We start from the raw sequence: 24797 nt of genomic DNA, 5'->3' as shown, positions 1-24797 counted from the left end.
TGGGAGAAACCTGCCTGAAATCCATTGATTTGCACCTTGAGGGGTTCTGCAAACACAGGGTGACTGTCCTGAGCTAAATCCAGCTGGAGCAGACCCCTGGAACCTGCCCAGTGTGAACCTCGACCATGGATCTCTCCTACACACCATCAAGTGCCCGAGGAACAGCTGCTCTGACTAACTACACCAGTGCAGTTCTCCACAGGAGCTTGCATCTCAGAGCCATAACGTAGAGATTTGCCAGGGAGCACGCTGAACCCCAGAACAGTGGGGTGTAACGTAGAGATTTGCCAGGGAGCACGCTGAACCCCAGAACAGTGGGGTGTAACAGAGACACCTGACACAATCCCAGTCTCTGTCATGTCTTTGCTGATGTAACAGTCCCTTTTTATCTTCTTTTCCTACTCTTTCCTTAGTCTTTACTATTTCCCTTTCCAACTGTGAAGTTCATTTATTTCTTAGTAACCCATTGTTTTTTTGATTGTTTGTTTGTTTGTTTGGAGAGGTTTTTGCTATAGGGCTTGTGCACTCACCAGAAAAAAAGAGAGAGATAGAGAGACAGAAAGCAGGAAATCACTCCCCAGGGGGGATGGCCACACCGCAGTCCCTTCTCCTCCATTCTCCTCTTGGGATCTTGGGCATGCACACACACGCGCCTGGAGTGAGTTTAAGCCACTAGGTCTGGGACTCGAACTGCAGTTAACTACATGGCAGTCCAGCAACGTAGCCATTACGCCATCTGCTGGTCCCTAGTAACCCATAGTTTTAAAGTTTGATACAAGATTAGCCAATAGAAAACATATATTAATAGAATTGGTTTAATTAATAGAGCAGTTGAACCAACATTTTATTTTCTCACCTCAGTTTTCTTTCAGCTTTTGGTAGTGAAATGAAGTTTAAAAAGATCATTTGAGGGAACCAGCAGTTAGCATAATGGCTATGTCGCTGGACTCCCACGTAGTCGGCCATGGTTCGCGTCCCGGACCCGGTGGCTTAAAACTCATGCTGGGCGTGTGTGCGTGCATCCCCAAGATCCTGAGAGGAGAATGGAGGAGAAGGGATTGCAGTGTGACCATCCCCCCTGGGGGGTGATTTCTCGCTTTCTGTCTCTATGTCTCTCTCTCTATCTGTCTGGTGAGCGCACGCACCCTATAGTGAAAACCTCTCCAAAAAAAAAAAAGATCATTTGAAGGCAAAAAGTATGATTCAGACTATTCAGGTGGGCATGTCATGTTGTGGCTCATTTCTGATAGTTTGTAAGTTTTAATATTTTAATGTGAATATACTCCTTATAATGTGACCAAAGCATGTCTTTTTAAAAGAAAAGGCATATAATAAAAGCTTTCTGCATATTAACATGTAGCAAAATATTTGTATATTTAAATATATGTAAATATACTTATAACAGTGAAAGGAGTGAAAAGTAAAATGAGATTTGGGTTTAGGCAAAGTTACTATTATAAGTTATTGGCATAAGAAGTGTTAAAAATCATCTTTGTACTAAGCAATGAAATAAAAACTATTTAAAGTTACCTCAAACTCAATGGTAAACACTTCATTTGATAGAAATTCAGGAATAAAAATGACTTTCTTGCTAAAAATACTAATTTATCAGTTTGGCTACAATTTCTTAAGCATTTAATTGGGGAGAGTATATCTTTTGTTGAATTACCAGACTTTTCTAAATCATCCTATAAATAGTTAATAGAACTTAGCCTGTGATCGTATTACTTTTGTTTCTTCTTGTCCAATCTTTTAATGCCAAAGAAGTGGACTTCTGCCATAGATTTTCTTAATATTTTATTAAATTGCTAAATATGCTAACTATTACTGGTAAATCTCAGAAGAGAAATTGCATATTTTCACCCAACGGTTCAAAAGAGCATGCTGTTTTAATTAATGGTGTATGTTCAGGATACAGGGGTATTATATAAAATAAAGCACTAATTTGAAATTTAATTTAGCCTGTTAAATTTGTGTCTGTTTCTCTGGGTATTTAACCAACACCAAAAGTACTTTTGGAATCTTTCTAGAATAGATGTATAACTTCTTGATGTTAGTTAGCTTCCTCATCAAATCATCCCTAATAGACTATAGATTAGAACTGGGAGGAGGAATATTGGATCACAGTATTATCTCATAATCTGCAGGGGAAATCAATCCCCACTTAAATTTCTTTCAGTTCACGCAGTTCTTCCAGTAATATGACAGTTAAAATTTCTTTAAAATGTAACATTGGGAGCTAGGAAATTGCCTTTTTAGAGGCATAATCAGTTCTAGCAGACTTAAATTTTTTATTGTTTCTTTATTTTATTCTAAAAGTATCTGTAGTGTTTAGTTTATTGAATGTCTATTATACATCAATAAAACAGTATATATAACACTTGTTTAAAAAAATAAACTTAACAGGACTGTCTCCACAGTGCAATGGATAAACACTGTACAGAGGAAGCTGTATTCCACATAGCCAAACAAGGTTTGAGTCCCAGCCCCTGCAGCTTGGATCCTGGGCATATGCATGTGTCCAAGATTTTGACAGGATGGAAAATTGAAGGAGAAAGGATTGCAGCGTGACCAGGCCCCATAAGGGGGTGTTCTTTCTCCTGTGCATGCATATACACTGTTGTCTTTTAAAAAAAATAACAAAAAGAAATGAAGTGGAAAGTAAAAGTCTTATAGTGTATGTGAGTATTTGGGAGTAAAGGTGGGAATATCTGTTCCATATATTACTTGGCAATAAAATGAGTGGTTTTGCATTTTTATAAGGCTTTTTCAGTCAAACTCTTCCAATCTGCAGTTACAGATAACCTAAACAGTGGCTTTCTTAACTATTTATGGAGACTTTATTTCAACTTAGAAGAACCTGTGCAAAAAGAAAATAAGTACTGGTTGACCTTACTGAAATGCACAGTAATTATTTTTGTTGAAATTACTTCTTCTGTTAAATTGTAATTTCCCTTTCTCTCAAAGGGCCTCATGTTGTTTATAAAAGCAACTGACCAGTTATTATCAATTAAAGAGAATTTATTCAGGCATCAGTAAGCTCTTGTTTTGGGTGGTGAAGAGGAGGTAATTTTATACATGTTTTTCAGCACATTACTTCATCTTTTTTCTTTAGGCCTCAGTGTATCATAGTACCATTCTGAGGAAATAATCGAGTATGGACAAATCATCTCTGCAGTGGTCAGCATAATTCATTTACAGAGCAACACCTGAGTTGTATCTGGCATCGTTAAAAGACAAGTTGCTTGTTGGCCCTGGTAAAATTGTACTGTTGCTTTCCGTAGCTGGCAGGGAGAAGAAATAATAATCCCAAGAGGAGAATAGAGAAAGGATTGTGGCATGGCCATAGCCCCGAAGGGGATGATGTCTTGCTTTATGTCTCTATGTGTCTCTGTCTCTCCAACAAGTGCATGTACCCTATAAGCAAAAATCTCTGGGAAAAAAAATAGGATCCATAACATAATCCTCATCCAGCATTGCCAGACAGCCGGAATCATGACCATGCACTGCCCATCACTGGCATATACAGGCTGACCTGAGAATCAAACTTGATCCTCCATATGGCCACCAGCATTGCAGAACATTATGCTACCACTCCACCACTGAAGGATGATCTTACGGTTGTTTTTTAAATCATTGCTAGAGGATGTGGTATCTAGTTTCCCAGATGACATAACTACTACTAGTGTACTTTTGCTGTCCTCAAAGTTACACATTTTTTTATTTTAATTATTTTGTCTTTGTTATCATAACTTTAAAAAATAACCAGACAAGGACCAGCAGATGGCATAATGGTTACGCCTCTAGACTCCCACATAGTCGACCATGGTTTGAGTCCTAGACCTGGCAGCTGAACACTCATACCAGGTGTGTGTGTGTGTGTGTATTTGTGTGTATGTGCGCACACGCACCCAAAATCCTGAGAGGAGAATGGCGGAGAAGGGATTGTGGCGTAGCCATCCCCCCTGGGGGGACAACTTCTCGCTTTCTGTCTCTCTCTTTGGCAAGTGCACACGCCCTATGTCAAAAATCTATCTTAAAAAAAAAAGTTAAGATTCCAGGTTGTTAAAAAGGCATGGTAGGGAAACATTGCAAAAGTCCATATCTCGAAGAAAATATGTACTTTTTTTATATAATGGTAGCTGGTGGCCTTATATATAAGTGCTGTACTTCAGTAACAATAATCTATTTAATGAGATGATGATGATGTATCAGTATAATATTTATTCACAGGGAGATTATATAGGAGCAAATGATCAGAACTAAGTACTATATTTATAAGAAAGAGATAGAACAAAGAATGAAAACAATGACTTTGGGTTTTACTTTAATGAGATAGCTATACTGTTAATTATATAGATTTGGTTCCCATAGTCCATGAGCCCTGCACAGATGGTACTGCAGCACAGCTAGAAATGAAGGACATTAAGTATTCAGGAAGCTGTATTCCACATAGCCAAACAAGGTTTGAGTCCCAGCCCCTGCAGCTTGGATCCTGGGCATATGCATGTGTCCAAGATTTTGACAGGATGGAAAATTGAAGGAGAAAGGATTGCAGCGTGACCAGGCCCCATAAGGGGGTGTTCTTTCTCCTGTGCATGCATATACACTGTTGTCTTTTAAAAAAAATAACAAAAAGAAATGAAGTGGAAAGTAAAAGTCTTATAGTGTATGTGAGTATTTGGGAGTAAAGGTGGGAATATCTGTTCCATATATTACTTGGCAATAAAATGAGTGGTTTTGCATTTTTATAAGGCTTTTTCAGTCAAACTCTTCCAATCTGCAGTTACAGATAACCTAAACAGTGGCTTTCTTAACTATTTATGGAGACTTTATTTCAACTTAGAAGAACCTGTGCAAAAAGAAAATAAGTACTGGTTGACCTTACTGAAATGCACAGTAATTATTTTTGTTGAAATTACTTCTTCTGTTAAATTGTAATTTCCCTTTCTCTCAAAGGGCCTCATGTTGTTTATAAAAGCAACTGACCAGTTATTATCAATTAAAGAGAATTTATTCAGGCATCAGTAAGCTCTTGTTTTGGGTGGTGAAGAGGAGGTAATTTTATACATGTTTTTCAGCACATTACTTCATCTTTTTTCTTTAGGCCTCAGTGTATCATAGTACCATTCTGAGGAAATAATCGAGTATGGACAAATCATCTCTGCAGTGGTCAGCATAATTCATTTACAGAGCAACACCTGAGTTGTATCTGGCATCGTTAAAAGACAAGTTGCTTGTTGGCCCTGGTAAAATTGTACTGTTGCTTTCCGTAGCTGGCAGGGAGAAGAAATAATAATCCCAAGAGGAGAATAGAGAAAGGATTGTGGCATGGCCATAGCCCCGAAGGGGATGATGTCTTGCTTTATGTCTCTATGTGTCTCTGTCTCTCCAACAAGTGCATGTACCCTATAAGCAAAAATCTCTGGGAAAAAAAATAGGATCCATAACATAATCCTCATCCAGCATTGCCAGACAGCCGGAATCATGACCATGCACTGCCCATCACTGGCATATACAGGCTGACCTGAGAATCAAACTTGATCCTCCATATGGCCACCAGCATTGCAGAACATTATGCTACCACTCCACCACTGAAGGATGATCTTACGGTTGTTTTTTAAATCATTGCTAGAGGATGTGGTATCTAGTTTCCCAGATGACATAACTACTACTAGTGTACTTTTGCTGTCCTCAAAGTTACACATTTTTTTATTTTAATTATTTTGTCTTTGTTATCATAACTTTAAAAAATAACCAGACAAGGACCAGCAGATGGCATAATGGTTACGCCTCTAGACTCCCACATAGTCGACCATGGTTTGAGTCCTAGACCTGGCAGCTGAACACTCATACCAGGTGTGTGTGTGTGTGTGTATTTGTGTGTATGTGCGCACACGCACCCAAAATCCTGAGAGGAGAATGGCGGAGAAGGGATTGTGGCGTAGCCATCCCCCCTGGGGGGACAACTTCTCGCTTTCTGTCTCTCTCTTTGGCAAGTGCACACGCCCTATGTCAAAAATCTATCTTAAAAAAAAAAGTTAAGATTCCAGGTTGTTAAAAAGGCATGGTAGGGAAACATTGCAAAAGTCCATATCTCGAAGAAAATATGTACTTTTTTTATATAATGGTAGCTGGTGGCCTTATATATAAGTGCTGTACTTCAGTAACAATAATCTATTTAATGAGATGATGATGATGTATCAGTATAATATTTATTCACAGGGAGATTATATAGGAGCAAATGATCAGAACTAAGTACTATATTTATAAGAAAGAGATAGAACAAAGAATGAAAACAATGACTTTGGGTTTTACTTTAATGAGATAGCTATACTGTTAATTATATAGATTTGGTTCCCATAGTCCATGAGCCCTGCACAGATGGTACTGCAGCACAGCTAGAAATGAAGGACATTAAGTATTCTTGCCTAACTACATAAACCCAGGCAGGGTTTTTCCCCTATGTTTACACTAGTCCTAGTTTCAATTCATAAGAGAAACCAGCTCAGAAAAATATACTTCACTCACTCAAATACTTTCATTATAAATTATACTATAGCATTGAGCTGTCAGAAGCCTTCACATTTTAAACTGGAGAATAATCTTGACTATTAGGCTTAAAGATTATGTCAATAATCATTTCCTGTGCACATGAATGTTATGGAAGGAATTCATGCATTTCTGCCCTCTCAGGACCAAAAAGTATGTCCATGGGATGAATATTAATCATTTGTCTCAGTTTTTATGGCTATTGGAAATGGAGATATGCCAAACAATGTAAGGTCTAAATAAAATATAAATTTTAAACATTTTTATCTTTAAGTAAATTCTGTAATCACTAAAAATGAAAATTTTAAATGTATGTTGTTATAAGGCATCTGAATAATTCATTATGCAGATTGGTATGTCATACAGTATACGATTTTAAATTAAAGTGTCATTCTTAATATATGGGGCCTAGCTTTGGGCATAGCAATAGCACAATGCCCTGCTATGCTAGAAGTCATGTGGAGGATCAGGGTTTTGTTCCCAGGTCTACCTGTATCTCCAAGTATGTGCACACATGTGTCCATGATTCTGGCTGCCTGGGAAGGCTAGGGGGAGGATCATGGTATGGAATCCTGTTGAGGGAGCTTGTCTTTCTCTATATATGCCTCTCTGTCTCTGTATATTTCTCTCTTGAAACAAACATTCTAAAGAAGTAGGCCCACACAAGACTATTCCTACTCAGTTTACAGCACATCTATAGCCCTTGCTTCCTTAAACACCTAAACCAAACCGATCTCTTTTTTTGGAAAGGTTTTTGCTATAGGGCACGTGTGCTCGCCAGAGAGGCAGAGAGACAGAAAGTGAGAAATCACCCCCTAGGGGGGATAGCCACGCCGCAATCCCTTCTCCTCCATTCTCCTCTCGGGATCTTGGGCATGCACGTACACGCGCCTGGCATGAGTTTAAGCCACCGGGTCCCAGACTCGAACCGTGGTCGACTACATGGGAGTCCAGCGACATAGCCATTACGCTAACTGCTGGTCCCAAACCAAACCAATCTTGAAAAGTAGACTACAACCAAGTTTAGAAAAAAAGACAGTGGTAAACAAGGCAAGCCTTGTAGCCTAGTGGTTAAGGGAGCTGGATCCCATATGGCCAATTGTAGTTCAAATCCTGGCCCTGGAGACTTGAGGAATATGCCAGGCACGAATGCGTGTGTACCCAGGGTCCCAATAGGATAAAGAAATAGAGGAAAAAGAACTGCAGTGTGACCACACCTCACAGGGAGTTGCTTTAAAAAGAAGAAAGAAAGAAAGAAAGAAAGAAAGAAAGAAAGAAAGAAAGAAAGAAAGAAAGAAAGAAAGAAAGAAAGAAAAGTGGTATACAGTGGTAGAGTTATAAGAGAGAAGAGAAAGAAGGGAAGCTATTTTCAGATACTCCCTTCAGAAAAAGAAAAGGCCTAATCCAGCCTTTGGTGCAATCAGTAGATGCTGAATTGAAGAGCTGGAGGCTGTATGGTTGACCTTGGGTCCAAATCCTCTGTCCATCTACCTGAAACACACCTGAAACAACATAGGTTGAGGGTGCTTTTTTTTTCTTTCTCTGTTTTATGCACACATGATCTCTATCATAAATAAAATATATATTTTTAACTTTAAGAGAAGAAAGACCTAGATTCCACTTCTTTTTTTTGGAGAGGTTTTCACTATAGGGCACGTGTGCTTGCCAGAAAGACAGAGAGACAGAGAGACAGAAAGCAAGAAATCACCCCCCAGGGGGGATGGCCATGCCACAATCCCTTCCTCTCCATTCTCCTCTCAAGATCTTGAGCACGCATGCGCACGTGCCCGGTGTGAATTTAAGCTGCCGTGTCTGGGACTTGAACTGCGGTCAACTACATGGGAGCCCAGTGACATAGCCATTACGCTAACTGCTGGTCCCTAGATTCCACTTCTTAATAGGGGAAGAGAGTCAGGAAACACCTACATGGGTAAATATCCTTAGAGCATGCAGCAATTTACTAAGAAAGGAAGGGATTGGGATCAGCAGATGGCATAATGATATATCCATGGACTCTCACATAGTCAACCATGGATAAAGTCCCAGACCTGGCTTGAAATTTACACCTGGTGCATGTGCATGCATGCCCAAGATCCAGAGAGGAGAATGGGAGAGAAAGGATTGTGGTGTGGCCATCCCCCAGGGAGTGATTTCTCACTTTTTGTCTCTCTGTCTCTCCAGTGAGCACACATGTCCTATAGCAAAAATCTCTCTGAAAAAAAGAAAGGGGAGGGATTATATGTTTTATTTGTTTGTTTTGAGGTTTTTGCCATAGAGCACATGCACTCTCTGGAGAGAGACAAAGGGAAAGTGACAAGTGGACCCCCAGGGGGATGTCCACACCACAATATCTTCTCCATTCTCCTCCTGGGATCTTGGGCATACACGCACACATGCCTGGTTTGAATTTCAAGCCACCACGTCCAGGACTCAAACTGCGGTCACACGAGTAGGAGTCCCGCACCCTAACCACCACACCATCTGCTGCTGACTGCAGTTTTTAATTACACAGTCGATGGTCCTCAGTCTCCCTTATTCATTGAATTAAGGTCCTCTGGGTAAGGGCAGATTCTTCCCAGAATGAAGTCATTGTGTACCTTTGAAAATGTAAAGCTTACTTCCATAATCTCTGGCAAGATAATAGATTTATGTTTCAGAATTTGTTAACAGAAACAGTTCTAAATTCTAAAAGCTTTCCGATGTGTATCGGAACCATGTTCAGAGGTCTGTAAATGAAGTTTTACTCAAAGAGGCCGGAGGGAAAGGAGAGTCCAGCCAAGGTGCCAATGGGGAGCGAAGCAGCAGTGGCAGCCTCGGCTTCATCAGGCATCACCTGGGGTAGAGTGGAAGCAAGGGTGGTAAGGAATTGGAGGAATAGGGCTGCCTCCCCACAGCTCTCTAGGCAAGTCCGCAGAAGCCTTGGATTCTGTTCAGAGCCACATTCCAGGAACTGGGTCTGTACACAGCAGAGGCTGAAGGGGCAGCTTCTGGGACTCAGGTGCAGAGCTATCAAGAGCCCCCTGGCCAGGATTCCTGGAATCAGTGAGACAGCAGAGCATGGGGCCTTCAGAAGGGGAGGTGTGAGCAGGACTCAGGACATTAGTGGTGGATGCCAGCACCAGCCTGAGGGACTAGGTAGGAACAGACACACCATGTTAGAGTCCAGTCTTGACCCAGAGGACAAGCAGCCTGAGAGCCTGTGTCCCACCTTCCCCCTTACCTCCTTAGGTCACAGGACTTCTCACTAGAGCTACCTAGAGAGAAAAGGGAAGGGCAGGCAAGAAGTCTATGGAGAGGGGAAAACAGCCCTGAGAGAGTATCACCTTTTACTGATGAATATTTCATTAGCTGAGACTGACATCAGAAGGGACCTGTTTGGCAGATGGTTTTCCTCTTTCTGAGTGCAGATTCTGAGATTGTATACAGGACATAAACTACATTATTTTCCTTTTTTTTTTAAGAGAGACTTTTGCTATAGGGCTTGTGGGCATGCTGGAGAAACAGAAACAGAGACTGAAAGCAAGAAATCATCCCCCAGGGTGGATGGCCACACCATAGTCCCTCTCCTCCATTCTCCTCTCAGGATTTTAGGCCACACCCACACGTGCCTGGAGTGAATTTCAATCACTGGGTCTGGGACTTGGACCACGGTGGGCCACAAGGGAATCCAGTGACGTAATCATTACACAATCTGTTGGTCCCATGGCATAGACATTTTAAACCCATTATACAGTAGAGGTGAACTATGCGTTGCCCATCTACAACCTAATAGTATTCCCTTTACTTACCAATTGTTTAGAATACTAAATGATTGATTGTGATAATACTGAGGACCTTCGTGGACCTTTGCAAATGGATTAGGAAACTACAGTCAGAACAGTCAGAAACTTGCCCAGGTTGTGCGGCTAGGCAATGGCATAGTCAGAGATGGGCAGACAGAGGGAGCTAGATCTCACATGGCTAACCATGGTTTGAATCCCAGCCAGCAGCTTGAAAAACATGTTAGGCACATGTGCATTTGTGACCAAAATCCTGACGGATGGAGAAATGAAGGGGAAGAGCACTGCCATACTAGGGGTGCTCTCCAGTGAGCACACAGGCTCTATAGCAAAAATCTTTCCCCCAGTAATCAGGCTTATTTTGAATTATTAATGACTTATAATATCATGGAATGAAAGTAACCTGCACTGGATTGTAGGAACAATGTCTAAAGTCATCCCATGGAACTGACAAGGAAGCTTATCCTTTCGCCATGATCTGGACTCATCTACCAGATGGGAAGCTGACTCTGTATTGTCTGATTCCAGATGTATGCTGTCTTTGTTCCATGATAGTTCCTTTTCTAAAAATTTTTTTTTTCCATGTGTGAAATAGAGACTGAGAGACAGCACCTTAACAGGGTATTGATACCCCCACTTCAGACACCCTTGCATCATGGGAACACATATGCCCAGCATATTCAGGGAGTTCTCCTTATAAAAACCAGGAACCTTCCCATGTGGGTCAATCTTTCAGTGTCACATTTTTTACCACTGCACTGACATCCACCCACCACGGTGGTTAATTCTTTGTGTCAACTTGTTTGGCCCAAGAGATATACAGATAGCTGGTTAAACTTTTTTTTTTTTTGGATACTATGGACTGAATGTGATCCCCCTAAATTTGTATGTTGAAATCCTATCCCCAGCGTGATGGTACTAAAAGATGGGGAATTTGGGAGGTAATTAAGGAGTGACGGTGGAGACCTCATGAATGGGAGTAGTTCCCTTATAAGGAAGACATGAAAGAATTTGAGTTCTCTCTTTCTTTGTCTCTCTGTCTGCCAAGTGAGGATACAGTGATAAGACATCTGCAAACCAGAAACTGGACGCTCACCAGACAGCAGATATGCCGGCAACTTGACTTGGACTTTCTAGCCTGCAGAACTATGAGAAATAAATATCTATTGTTTAAGCCACCCAGTCTATGATATCTTTGTTTTAGCAGCCCAAACTGAGGAAGACACTGAGTGTCATCTGTCTATGAAGATGGTTCCGGAAGGATTAGCATTTGAATTAGAGTAGATTACTCTCCCCCATGTGAGTGAGCATCATCCAACCTGTGAGAGCCTGAATAGAACAGAAAGACAAAGATGGTTGAATTTGCCCTCTGCTTGACTGCTTTAGCTATGACAGGCTCTTCTGTAGCCGGTGGTGCTTCCTGGTTCTCAGACCTCAGACCCAAGCAGAATGTGTGATACAACATCAGCCCCCTGGCTCTCAGGCCTCTGAACTACACCACCAGTTTTCATAGGTCTCCAGGTTGCGACAGCAGGTCATGGAACTTCTCAGCCTCCATGTTTGTGCTTGTCAATGCCTTACAATAAATACACACACACACACACACACACACACACACACACACACACTTATATAAATAGATCTTTTTTTTTTTTTTTGAGAGGTTTTCGCTATAGGGCGCGTGCGCTCGCCAGACAGAGAGAGACATAGAGACAGAAAGCAAGAAATCACCCCCAGGGGGGATGGTCACGCCACAATCCCTTCTCCTCCATTCTCCTCTCGGGATCTTGGGCACGCACGCACATGCACCCGGCATGAGTTCTAAGTCACCGGGTCCAGGACGCGAACAGCGGTCGACTATGTGGGAGTCCAGCAACATAGCCATTACGCTAACTGCTGGTTCCCTAAATAGATTTTTTTAAGAATTATTTATTGTGCTTGCTTTGGCAGCACATATACTAAAATTGGAACAATACAGAGAGGATTAGCATGGCCCTTGCGCAAGGATGACACGCAAATTCGTAAAGTATTCCATATTTTTAAAAGCTATTGGATGATGATTATGGGGATTTTAATGTTTTTGTATTGACTGATATGAATGGTATTCCTTCTGGAAAAAGAAATGTAATATACTGTAAAGTTATATGTGATTCGATGTAATATAAACAAGATTATGATAATAATAAAACATTTTAAAAATAATTATTTACTTTAATTAATTAATTGATTTTCAATTTGTTATAAGACATGTGTGCTCACCAGTTCACCAAAGAGAGAGGAGGAAAGTGAAAAAGCAAGCCACCAGGTCCAGAACTCGAACTGTGGTTGACCATGTGGGAGTCCAGCACCTTAAACACCACACCACACGCTGGTCCCTAAGTATATCTTTTAATGTGTGTATTTATTTTGACATATCTTTATATATTAGGTTGTTGGGAAAGTCATGACATATTTTTCTATGCAAAAGTGCATCATGACCTTCTCTACAACCCAATAGATAGATGTGCTGCTATTGGCTTTATTTCTCTGGAAAACTTGACTAACAGAACATACATCACCAAAATGGATGAATGCTTACTTTTCTTCCTACATAACTTGATTTAACATTTATGTCTTGTGGGGCAGCAGGTGACATGGTGGTTAAGGCACCTGGATCACACATGGCCGACAATGTTGTTCAAATTCTGGACCCAGTGTCTTGAAAAACATGTTGGGCATATATGCGTACATGCCCAAAAATCCCTGGAGAAGAATGGAAAAAGAACTGCAGCCTGGTCATGCCCCCTCCCCTGGTGGGTGTTTTCTTTCTCTCTTTCTCTCTCTTCTTCCAACAATTGCACATGCTCTATAGCAAATTAAAAAAATAAAATTTAGGTCTTCCATAAATGCATTTGATAAACAGGACCTAATTTATGTCCAGAATCCTAACTGCAAGAGAGTGTAGGCATATATAATACTTAGTTTTTCAACCTCCGAAGTACACAAAGGCTGATAAAAGTTATTGAATCCCCCAGTTCCCAGCATCTACCAGAAGCAGCTAAAGTAGAAAAACATTGAAATAATTGGCTTAAATCCAGCCCTGTGGCCTGGTGGCTAAGAGCCAGATTCAACATGGCAGATAATAGTTTGAATCCCATCTCTGGAGGCTTGAAAAACACACTGGGTGCCTGTGCATGCATGCCCCATATTCCAACAGGATGGAGAAATAGAAAACAAGGGATTGCTACATGACTACATTCCACTAGTGATTCTTTCTCCTCTCTTCCTCTGTCTCCTTGGTTCTCCCTGGAAGCACAAGTGCCCTCTGGCAATTTTATTTTTGGGGGGGAGAGTTTTTTTTTGCGATGGGGCACATGCACTCGCCAGACAGAGAGAGAGACAGAAAGCGAGAAATCACCCCCCAGGGGGGATGGTCATGCCGTAATCCCTTCTCCTCCATTCTCCTCTCAGGATCTTGGGCTCACACGCACACGCGCCCGGTGTGAGTTTTAAGCCACCAGGTCCAGGACTCCAACCGCGGTCGACTACATGGGAGTCCAGCGACATAGCCATTACGCTAACTGCTGGTCCCCCCTCTGGCAAATTTTTTTAAAAAGAATAATTGGCTTGATCTTAAGAGTAGGCACTTAACATGAACAGAATCAGGGTTCTTTTACCAGGCAGGAAGGTGGGGGATGGCTACTGAGACAACGTTACAACTGACTTGTGACTCCATGGTAATGCTACTAGATCCACACAGGAAGGGACTTGGTTTCATGTCTCAGGAATATGTCTCTGGGTGCACCAAGAGAACATGCATGCCCATAATCTAAGCTGACTAGGACTGGGAGTGTATCAAGTGTGAGGATTCTGTTGCAAGTTTCTCTCTCTTTCTCATGGAAGAAATTAGTTAAATATAGGCCAGCCAAGTGGCTTTGTGGTTAAGGCAACTGGATCTCACATGGCCAACTGCACTGTGCGAGTATTGGACCTGATAGCTAAGAAAACACACTAGGCAAGTGTGCATACATCCGCATGATCCCAAGAGGAGAATGAAGGAGAAGGGATTGTGCCATGTCCATCCCCATTAGGGGTGCTTTCTCACTTTCCATCTCTCTCTGACTCTCTCCAGCAAGTGCATGTACCCTATAGCAAAATTTTAAAAACAAACAAAAATTAGTTATTAATATTTTTAAAAATTATTTAATTTTATTAATCATTATTATAATGATTTTTAAATTTACTATAGGGTACATGTGCTCACCAGAGAGAGAAAGTGAGAAAGCAAGCCGCAGGGTCCAGGACTCGCACTGCGGTCAGCCATATGGGAATCCAGCACCTTAACCACCGTGCCACCTGCTGGCCCCATTAATTATTTTTTTAAAGAATGTCTTCCATGAGCACTTAATCCAGTTATAAAAGAGAAGGCAAAGAGGGACAAGAAGAGTATTCTGGACATAAGGAAAAACAAGAACATGCTGCTTTGAAAGAAGTGCCTCGGGGAAGAGAGTGGAAACTTGACATATACATTTAACTTAATCCTCACAAAAATCCTAGGAATAAGTTTTATATGATCCCCAATGTTCAAATCAAGGAGGGTCTTGAAAGGTTAAAGCACTTGCGGGACCAGCAGTTAGTGTAATGGCTATGTCGCTGGACTCCCATGTAGTCGACCGCGGTTGGAGTCCTGGACCTGGTGGCTTAAAACTCACACCGGGCGCGTGTGCGTGTGAGCCCAAGATCCTGAGAGGAGAATGGAGGAGAAGGGATTGCGGCGTGGCCATCCCCCTTGGGGGATGATTTCTCGCTTTCTATCTCTCTGTCTCTGTCTGTCTGGCGAGCGCACGCGCCCTATAGCAAAAACCTCTCAAAAAAAAAAAAAAAAAAAAAGGTTAAAGCACTTGTCAGTGACAGCCTAAAAAGGAACGCCGAGATAAGTGAAATGAAAGTGTATTTGGACCAAGGGCTGAGGATGAATTGTCCAGGTGACACAGATTCTAGTTGCCTAGAATGTATGTTAAGTTGTTAAGTTGTTCATCAAGAATTCACACTGGTCCACTTAAATAATGCAGGCAACTGACTGACTATACTTATTCTTTATATCATAGATTGTAGGAACACTGTGATGAAGAAAGGGTAGGGAGTCACACTGTAAATCTATAACTCTTTGCTACATTCATTTGTTTATTGTAAATTAAGACACAACTTTAAGAAATTATCCCAGACACAGGTAAGGGGCATAACCAAGGCCTCAGACTCATGTCTTTCTTGGAATTTTAATCAACCTTGAATTCCATAAACTATTGTGAACTGCCTTTTCCTTTCCTTTTTTTTCCCTTAAGGTTTTTGCCATAGGGCACGTGCACTTTCCAGAGAGAGACAGTGAAGGGGAAAGTGGGAAATCACCCCCCAAGGAGGCATGACCACGCCACAATTTCTTTTCTCCATTCTTCTGAGATTTGGGGCACACGTACACACACTCAGAGTGATTTTCAAGGCGCCAAGTCCAGGCCTCAAATTGCAATCAGCCCTGTGGGAGTCCAGCACCATAACCACTGTGCCACCTGCTGGCCCCCTGCTTTTCTTTCTTACCAGAAATCTTCCATAGAAATAAGCAGTGTTGGGTGTTGGGGAGCTATTGACAAGCAAGGGGAAGAGTATAGATTTTTCCAAACAACATAAAACTCCATTAATACAGTGATAAAGTTATTTACAAAGAAGAAACACTATGACAGAGCATTATTGATGATTTCATCATAGAGTGTATTATATAAACCTAGATATTACACATCTCAGCTATATGGTATGGCCTATCATAATTTTATGGAACTACTGCTGTGTATGTGTTCTGTTGTTGATGGAAATGTTATGTAGTGTTTAACCAATGAAAAATAAAACATTCAAAAAAGTTATTTGCAATGCAAATAATTGTTAATTGACAAAAATTAATATCCAGGATATACTATAAAGCAATCTCAAAATTTTTTTTCTTGGCCATCAGGAGCATATACTTGCCAGACAGAGACAGACAGGGAAAGATAGAGTGCCGGAGAAAGCACCCACAATGAGTGCTTTTTCCCCTTCCATTTCTCCATCCTGCCAGGATTTGGGGCACACATGCAGTTGTGCCCAGTGTGTTTCTCACGCTGCTGGGTTGGGGATTCAGACCTCATTTGTTGGTCATGTGGAATCTGGTTCCCTTAACTAGGAAACCAGCCCACTACAAGTTAATTTTTAAAGATACACATGACTGGGGGATCAGCAGATGGCATAATGGTTACATTGCTGGACTCCTACATAGTCAGTCACCTGTAGTTAGAGTCCCAGACCTAGTGACTTAAAACTCACACTGGACACATGTGCATGGGTGACCAAAACCCTGAGAAGAGAATAAAGGAGAAGGGATCACAGCGTGACCATAGTGGTGGTGGGGTGATTTCTTGCTTTCTGTCTCTCTGTCTTTGTATCTCCTGAGAGAACATGCATCCTATAGTGAAAATCTCTCTCTCAAACAAAAGGGGGGGCGGGGCGTGGAGAAACAGGAGGCAGAATAGCATAAATTTGAAAGCACCTGACTCCCCGCACCTTGCTCAGGCATCAGACAAGGTGGTTTCTCATTGCCTTCTCAGCTGAACCTGCTCCTGGTGGCCCCCAGGGCATCTGGGTCAGAAGCATCCCTGAAAAGTTGGAGGCAGCGGGGGAACAGGACTGAGAGGCCAAGTGTCTCAGTGGCACCCCTCACCATGGGGATCAGGAGGAGGAGAGCAAAGATAGCCCCAGGTGGAATGGAATCTAAAAAAGCACAAGAGGTTAAAAAAAAAAACCTCAACGTTGGGTTGGGGTCCAGCAGGTGGTGTGGTGGCTAAGGTGCTGGACACGCCCACATGTCTGACTATAGTTCAAGTCCTGGACCTGGTGGCTTGCTTTCTCACTTTCTCTCTCTCTCTCCCACCACCCCATCATCAAATTAAAAATAAATGAATGAATTAATCAAATTAAATTAAAAAAAGTTTTTAAAATCTCAACGTGGACAAGGCCCAACAGGAAAAAAAAAAAAAAAAAAAGGATAAGAGCAGGCTTTTATGCAGCATGAAGAAGAATCTGAGAGGGAACATTTGGGAGGGGACAAAGGCCAGAAGCCTAGTGGGAATGTCAGGTGGGGGTGTGTTAGGCAACTTGTCCCTAACTTTCCATGAGCCATACCTAATAATCATATTGATCACTATAAAGTGGGAGATGACACAGAATGGTTTGTAGGGCACGTGATGGACATCAAGAGGAAGACTAGGGACCAGCAGTTGAGGCAAGATACATGCTTTCAGACTCCTGAACCTGATAATCATATGACTTTTGTCTCATACCTTGAATGTAAGATTTTCCCTGAGGTTAATAACATGGCTGCTGCTTTACAAACTTGTATTTTTGCGACTTATTTTTCCATAAACCTTTTGGTGTTTCCATTTACAGTTTCTAATTGAATATTATAATCATCTTGTCTCAGTCTAAAAGTTTCTATCAGTATAGCAAGTTCACTCGTTTTCAGGAAAAATATACTTTTCATAATTTGAAATTAATAGTTTAAAAAGCAAAAAAGAGAAGAAGAAGAGAGAGAGACAGAAAGAAAGAAAGAAAGAAATAAAGAAAGAAAGAAAGAAAGAAAGAAAGAAAGAAAGAAAGAAAGAAAGAGAGAAAGAGAAAGAAAGAAAGAAAGAAAGAAAGAAAAGAAAGGAAAAGACCATTGTAGACTTTTGCCAGGTCCTGGGCTTTAATAAGTTATCTCTGCCCAGCCAAGATAGCATACACTAGACGGTCTACTTAGTAGACTGAGCCCACATGAGACCTTGTCTACAACACACACAAACACACACACGCACACACACACACTCACAATTTGTCTCATTCAGTTCTCCCATCACTCTACTATGGAGGAAGAGGGAATCAGAGAACGGATTGGCAACTTGCCCAAGGTCACATTTTTTTTTCTCTCTTATTATGCCAGAAGGTGTGAGTATGCAACTTAGAGACAGAGAAAGCTCCTCCCTTAACAGGGCCTGGTCCTGCCACAGTCCCTTTTCCTCTAATTCCCCATCCCATCAGGATCCTGGGCATATGTGCATACCTGGTATGTTGCTGCTAAGAACAGTATTCAAACTCTGACCAACCATGTGGAATCAGCTTCCTCTGCATAGCACTATACCCCTGCACTATGGAACTAACCCCACGGCCACATTCTAATATGAAGGAAACATCATAAAGGGTGAACTTTCAGGATTTAGTGGCTGGGTTGGGTCTTTAAAGCTGAATAGATGGATTGAGCATGCGATGCAGTGGTTAAGGTGCTGAACTCCCACATGGCTGACTACAGTTTGAGTCCTGGACTCAGTGGCTTGACAATCACACCTGGCATGTGTGTTCGCATGCCCAAAATCTTGACAAGAGAATGGAGGAGAAGGGATTACAGTGTGATCATTCAGGTGATTTCTCACTTTCCATCTCACTCTCTGTCTCTTTGTTTCTCTCTGGCCATCACATGCACCCTATGGCAAAACACTAAAAAAAAAAAAATTAAAATTAAAAAAGCTGAATAGGGACCAATAAAAAAAAAAAAGAGGTAGAAAAGACACATTAGCTAGAAAGTAAAGGTCTACACACATGAGAAAATGCTATTTGTTTTAAGAGCTACAAGATTTATCTGTAATGGTTGTTGCAAAATAGTAGGCTGTTGTTCGTTTTTTCTTTTAATGGGAACTTGCTAGTCTGTATTTGCATTCTGTTTGGTTAAAAAGGGGTAGGGAACACATTTCCTTCAGGGGTTGGGCCAGTGTCCAGATTACTGGGAGAGGACTCATACAAGTATAAGGAATTTTCAAGAAGTTCATGAAAAACACATATCATGAAAAAAAAAAAAAAACAACTATGCATGAATTTAAAAATCTTTCTGCACCGGGAACCAGCAGTTAGCGTAATGGCTATGTCACTGGACTCCCACGTAGTCGACCGCGGTTCGTGTCCCAGACCCGGTGGCTTAAAAAACTCATGCCGGGCGCGTGTGCATGCGTGCCCAAGATCCCGAGAGGAGAATGGAGGAGAAGGGATTGCGGCGTGACCATCCCCCCTGGGGGGTGATTTCTTGCTTTCTGTCTCTATGTCTCTCTCTCTGTCTGTCTGGCGAGCGCACGCGCCCTTCAGTGAAAATCTCTCCAAAAAAAAAAAAAAAAATCTTTCTGCACCAAAATAAACTGTTACTTTGATTCCATTTTTCCGTGAAATTTTTGAAGTCCCCTGATATGACTCCCCTAAAAAGTGACCTGTCTTTTGGGGCACAGGGACGTCTGACAGAACAGTTTTCTGACACATATACTTAACATACATGAATGAGTGTATAAGTATACATACTGAGGATATTCAAATTCATTTTCTACACAGCTGTAATTGCAGTTTTATGCCCTCTAGTTAGTTATTCTTTCCAGTTAATATATTCCGTCAATCATTATTTTTTCCCTTAGAAACTTTTGAAAACAGAATAGTTATTGTCCCTTACAAGTGAAGCTGGTAAAATTTGAGAAGAGTTGCTTGTCCTGATTATAACTTAGTGAAATATTAATGGGATTTGAAAAATTAATTTATTTTCTGAAACATTTTTAAAATTAATTAATTAATTAATTTACTTTTGTTCTTTGAACTTTGTTACAGCATACAAAATGTGATTTCCCATCCAGAATATACTGCATACTGGCTTAATCATACATGTTATCATCAATAATTTTCCATTTCTAGTTTCATATATATATATATATATGCATATATATATATATATATTTACCCCTACTTCTCACCCTCTGCCATTTCCCACCCTCCTCTCATACTATCTCAGGTGTCTACAGTTGTTTTCCATTCCTTTTTTCCCCCCACATTTTGTTCGTTCACAAAATTTATTAAATAATCTAACTACTTTCAATAGCAAGTTCAGCTGGTATATACATATCTGTAAATACATGTCTGACTTTAGGCATGAAAGGCTGAGTAGACTGAATGTACTATAAGGTAGCACCTAGCTGATGCTATATAGCTTACTACAGTCCTTAAATAGGTATTTTTAAATATATGTTTTAATTTCAAGAAGAGCAGTTTTAGCTTTATTAAATCAAAGCAATGCTAAGGAAATTTGCTTAAAACTTAAAGTCAGGAAAGAGTTTAGGATTCTGTTCAAATAGTAGGTACATGAACCTATCAGCAGCATAAGACAGGACAAAAATCCTCAAAACTGGAAAACAAAGACTAGAAGAAAATCAACAAGGTTTTCGTTAAAAGGCATAAAATGTATTTCACCAGTTCAGTCTCATGTACTTAATCTATCTTCTGTTGTGGTTCGATCTCCCCGATTAAATTCTTGGATATAATATTCAGCTCCAGACTTGTCCCTATGATTAAGTTGGTCCTTTTCTTAGTTTTTGAACTCTTATTTCTGGGTGTCTATTTAATTTTCCTGGTATAGCACTCCCTTGAGAACTTCTTGGAGATCTGGTCTGGTGTTGGAAAATTCTTTCAGGTTTTGTTTATCTGAGAATGTTCTCCTTTTCTTCCCATATGAAGGATAATCTTACTGGGTACAGTATTCTTTGTTGAAATTGCTTTTCCCTTAACACTTTGAATATATTTTCCCATTCTTTCCTTGCTCACAATTTTTCCGATGAGAGCCTGATGGTATATCCTTTGTAGGTAAGTAACTTGACGTTTCTCTCTTGTCAATCTTAGTATATTGTCTTTGTCTGTAGATTTGGTCAATCTGGCTATAATGTGTCTTGGAGAAGATCTTCTTGCATTGATTCTATTTTGGGTCCTTTGTATTTCTTGGGACCGGATCTTTGAGTGTCTCTCGAGGTTTGGAAAGTTTTCATCCAGGATTTCATTGAATCGATTATCAATGTCCCTATGAGTCTCTTCGTCTTCGGGGATACCAATTATCCAATGTTTGAATGTTTGATGGTATCTAGTATTTTTTTTTTCTTTTTTTGGAGAGGTTTTTTTTGCTATAGGGTGCATGTGCTCGCCAGAAAGAGAGAGACAGAGAGACAGAAAGAGAGAGACAGAGAGACAGAAAGAGAGAAATCACCCCCCCCCCAGGGGGATGGTCATGCCACAATCCCTCCAATTGCCTCTTGTGACTTTGGGCACGCACGCACACATACCGGGCGTGAGTTTAAGCCCCTGGGTCCAGGACTCGAACCGCGGTTGACTACATGGGAGTCCAGCAACATAGCCATTATGCTAACTGCTGATCCCGGTATCTAGTATTTCTCATATATTATTCTCATTTTGGGGGGCAATTTTCTCAGTCTTCATGGTGGATTTTTCTAGACCAGTGATTCTATCTTCTACATCTGACATTCAATTTTCTGTATCATCTAGTCTGGTTTTGTTTGTTTGTTTGTTTGTTTGTTTTTTGAGAGTTTTTTGCTATAGCGTGCGTGTGCTTGCCGGAAAGAGAGAGACAGAGAGACAGTAAGTGAGAAATCATCCCCTGGGGTATGGCCACTCTGCAATCCCTTCTCCTCCATTCTCCTCTTGGGATCTTGGGCATGCATACACATGCACCTGGTGTAAGTTTAAGCCACTGGGTCTGGGACTCAAACCATGGTCGACTCCATGGGAGTCCAGCAACATATCCATTACTCTAACTGCTGGTCCCTAGTCTGCTTTTAATACTTTCAAGAGAGATTTTAACTTCCTATATTATAGCCTTCATCTCTAACAGGTCCATTGGATTCTTTTTAATAGTATTTCGTCTCTTAGATCTTGCAAGAATTTCCTCATCTCCTGGAACTCATTGGCTCCTTTCTCCTGTCTCTTGTACAGTTCATTGTCTCTCTTCTCTTCCATCTCTTTTAGCTTTGTCACTATGAATATTCTAAATTCTTTATCAAACATTTCCATGAATTTCACTGTGCTGTCTGAAGATGAAGAGGAGTTATTCTTGGAAGAGAGGTATTTTCTTGTTTTCCCATATTTCTTGTGACCCTGCAGTGATTTCTTGTCATCTGATGGATGATGCATTTCTTCCTAATTCTTGAAGTTCAATCTGAACGTTCCAAGGTGTGCAGAAGGAGGTGATTTGCAATATCTCTTCTGTTCTGTTTTTACTCTTTGTGCATCATATTCAGTGGGAATAGATGAATATTCTGACCCTAATCATATTCAGATATTTGGATCCTGTTCACTTGGACCTGTCAAGACACTTAGTGCATAGAGGCCACTAGAAATGATTCTGGAGGGAGAAGTCACATTGGTCAAGGAAAAGAAGATTTCACAGCTTAGGTTCAGAATCCATCTCAGGATGGGCCTGGCCTTTTAATGGGATATTAATTTCAGGACATTATTTATATTAGATTATCATGGAAGTACAAATCACATCATAATTTAACTTTAGTTTGAAATTTTCTATTACTTCCACTTTCTCTACTGTCTGTGTAATCATTCTTGAATTTTTTTTTTTTGGTAGTAAGAAAAATGTATTATTTCACATAACAAGAAGCCTAACCAGGAGTGTGGCTCTCTGGCTAGCTCAGATGAGTTCTGGTTAGTTTGATGACTATCAGATGTCTTTAAGTTTCTTGGTTCCTTCTTTCTGCTTTGCCCTCTCAGGTAAGTTTCCCTCATTTAATAAGATGGCTGCAGCAATACCAACCATCACTTTTTATTTTCCTATTTTTTAAAAAAATTTGTTGTAAGGCATATGCACTCGCCAGACAGAGATGAAGGGCGGGGGTGGGGGTGGGGGGTGGCAGCAGGGGTAAGTGAGTGAGAAAGTCTCCTTCCCACCAGGAGGGATAGCTATGCCACAATCCCTACCCTTTCATTCTCTTCTTGGGATTTTGGGCTCACACATGCACACATACATGGTGGGTTTTTTTTTAAGACTCTGGGCCTGGGACTTGAACTGCACAGTCAGACATATGGGATCCAGTCACCTTAACCAATCATGTGGGATCTGGCCCATCAAGCATTCTCACATAAGTGAAAATGTATAGATGAGAATCTCTAAGGGAAAAGAGGCATCATTTCCCATATGAATCTCTTTATCAAAGAAGACTTTTCCTGATGTCCTCTAGCAGACTTCCTCTCAGATCCCAGTGCCAGCTTGAATAGTTTCAAAATATTTTATCGTGACCAGCAGTTGGTGTAATGGCTGTGTCACCAGACTCTCACGTAGTCGACGGAGGTTCAAGTTCCAAAGCCAGTGGCTTAAACTTACGCTGGGTGTGTGTGTGTGTGAGTGCCCAAGATCCTGAGAGGAGAATGGAGGAGAGGGGATTGCAGTGTGGCTGTCCCCCCGGGGGGGTGATTTATCGCTTTCTGTCTATCTCTGTCTTTCTGGCAAGTGCACAAGCCCTATACAGAAACTTCTTAAAAAATTAAAATATTTCATTTTATTCAGAATTTGTCATAGTAGGATTTAAATATATTCAAAGTTTGTTCTTAACATAAAAGTTAAATATGTAAACAGAAAAGATAAACCCTAGTGTGTCACACTGACAATTAAAGCCACTGTGGCTAACTGAGATCCGGGCAGAAATCATAAGTAATTTAGATAATTTTCACCAAAATTATCTCAGTAAAGTTCATGTACTTCAAGTGTTTTAGAATCAACTTTCATTCAAATCAGTGCCCTGTTTTCTGACAATTTAATGTATTTTTCCACAGATTTGGTATTTTTAACCTTGATGAGAGGTATAAATACTATGATTATCTCAATGTCAATATTATGTTTAAAAATAATCTTGCCTGAGGTAAAAGGATCTTATACAGAAAAGTCATGCATTTATGACTAGCGTCATTTACATTTCTCTTGCCTTAACTCTATTTTGACAAGCTTATTACGAGCAAGGGAAATTTCACACAAGGATGTGGTTATTACAGCCAACTTCCTATCATTTTCTGCTGCAGACTTGTAGGGAACCTCCCAGGTGGGAGGTTCACTGATATGAGAAAGGACTGAAGTCTAAATATATTAATTTACTAATGAGATTTACATGTGTTAAGTGCAAACTATAGATTCTGACAACGAATAAGAAAATAATATCCTATGTGCCCCTGAATCCACATGTATATATAAAATTTAAACTTTCTAAGTTAATCTTGGTTATATTATCAAAGGATAGCTATTTTTTTAAGTTCCTTTTGATACTGTTCTAACAGATTTAAACCATGAACCTTCCCTTGAAGTGGTTTTAGTTGTATTTGCTACTGGCAGCAATGACGCAGTTAAGCAATTTGGAGACCAGCACCTTCTAGGACTGCAGTCTTTGCTGGAGAATGTCAAACTTTTTTCATAGCACCAGTCAGGAAGGAGTGATGAGCTAAGGGGGCAGATCTTACAAATGATCTATTTTTGCACCCTGCAGAGAAAATGTACTGCAGTAGCTTAATAATACCTTTTAAAAATTTAACTATAAAATTAATGTGTGCATTTATATATATATATATATA

At 40.6% G+C, this 24797-nt stretch overlaps 1 protein-coding gene and 1 non-coding gene across 2 annotated transcripts in view; one reads left to right on the top strand and one right to left on the bottom strand.

The window, feature by feature from the left end:
• The window catches only part of MCMDC2 (minichromosome maintenance domain containing 2), a 76749-nt gene that overhangs the window by 6156 nt on the left and 45796 nt on the right, over window positions 1–24797 (bottom strand). The gene's annotated exons all lie outside the window — the stretch shown is intronic.
• LOC114008113 (U6 spliceosomal RNA) lies at window positions 12266–12372 on the top strand. The gene has a single exon (XR_003549681.1). It is a non-coding gene; the product is annotated as a U6 spliceosomal RNA (small nuclear RNA).

Source organism: Tupaia chinensis, unplaced genomic scaffold, assembly GCF_000334495.1.
Source record: "Tupaia chinensis unplaced genomic scaffold, TupChi_1.0 Scaffold000288_2, whole genome shotgun sequence".
NCBI classification, from domain to species: domain Eukaryota; kingdom Metazoa; phylum Chordata; class Mammalia; order Scandentia; family Tupaiidae; genus Tupaia; species Tupaia belangeri.
Note: the sequence above shows the minus strand (reverse complement) of the source record. Positions and strands in the feature narration are given on the sequence as shown.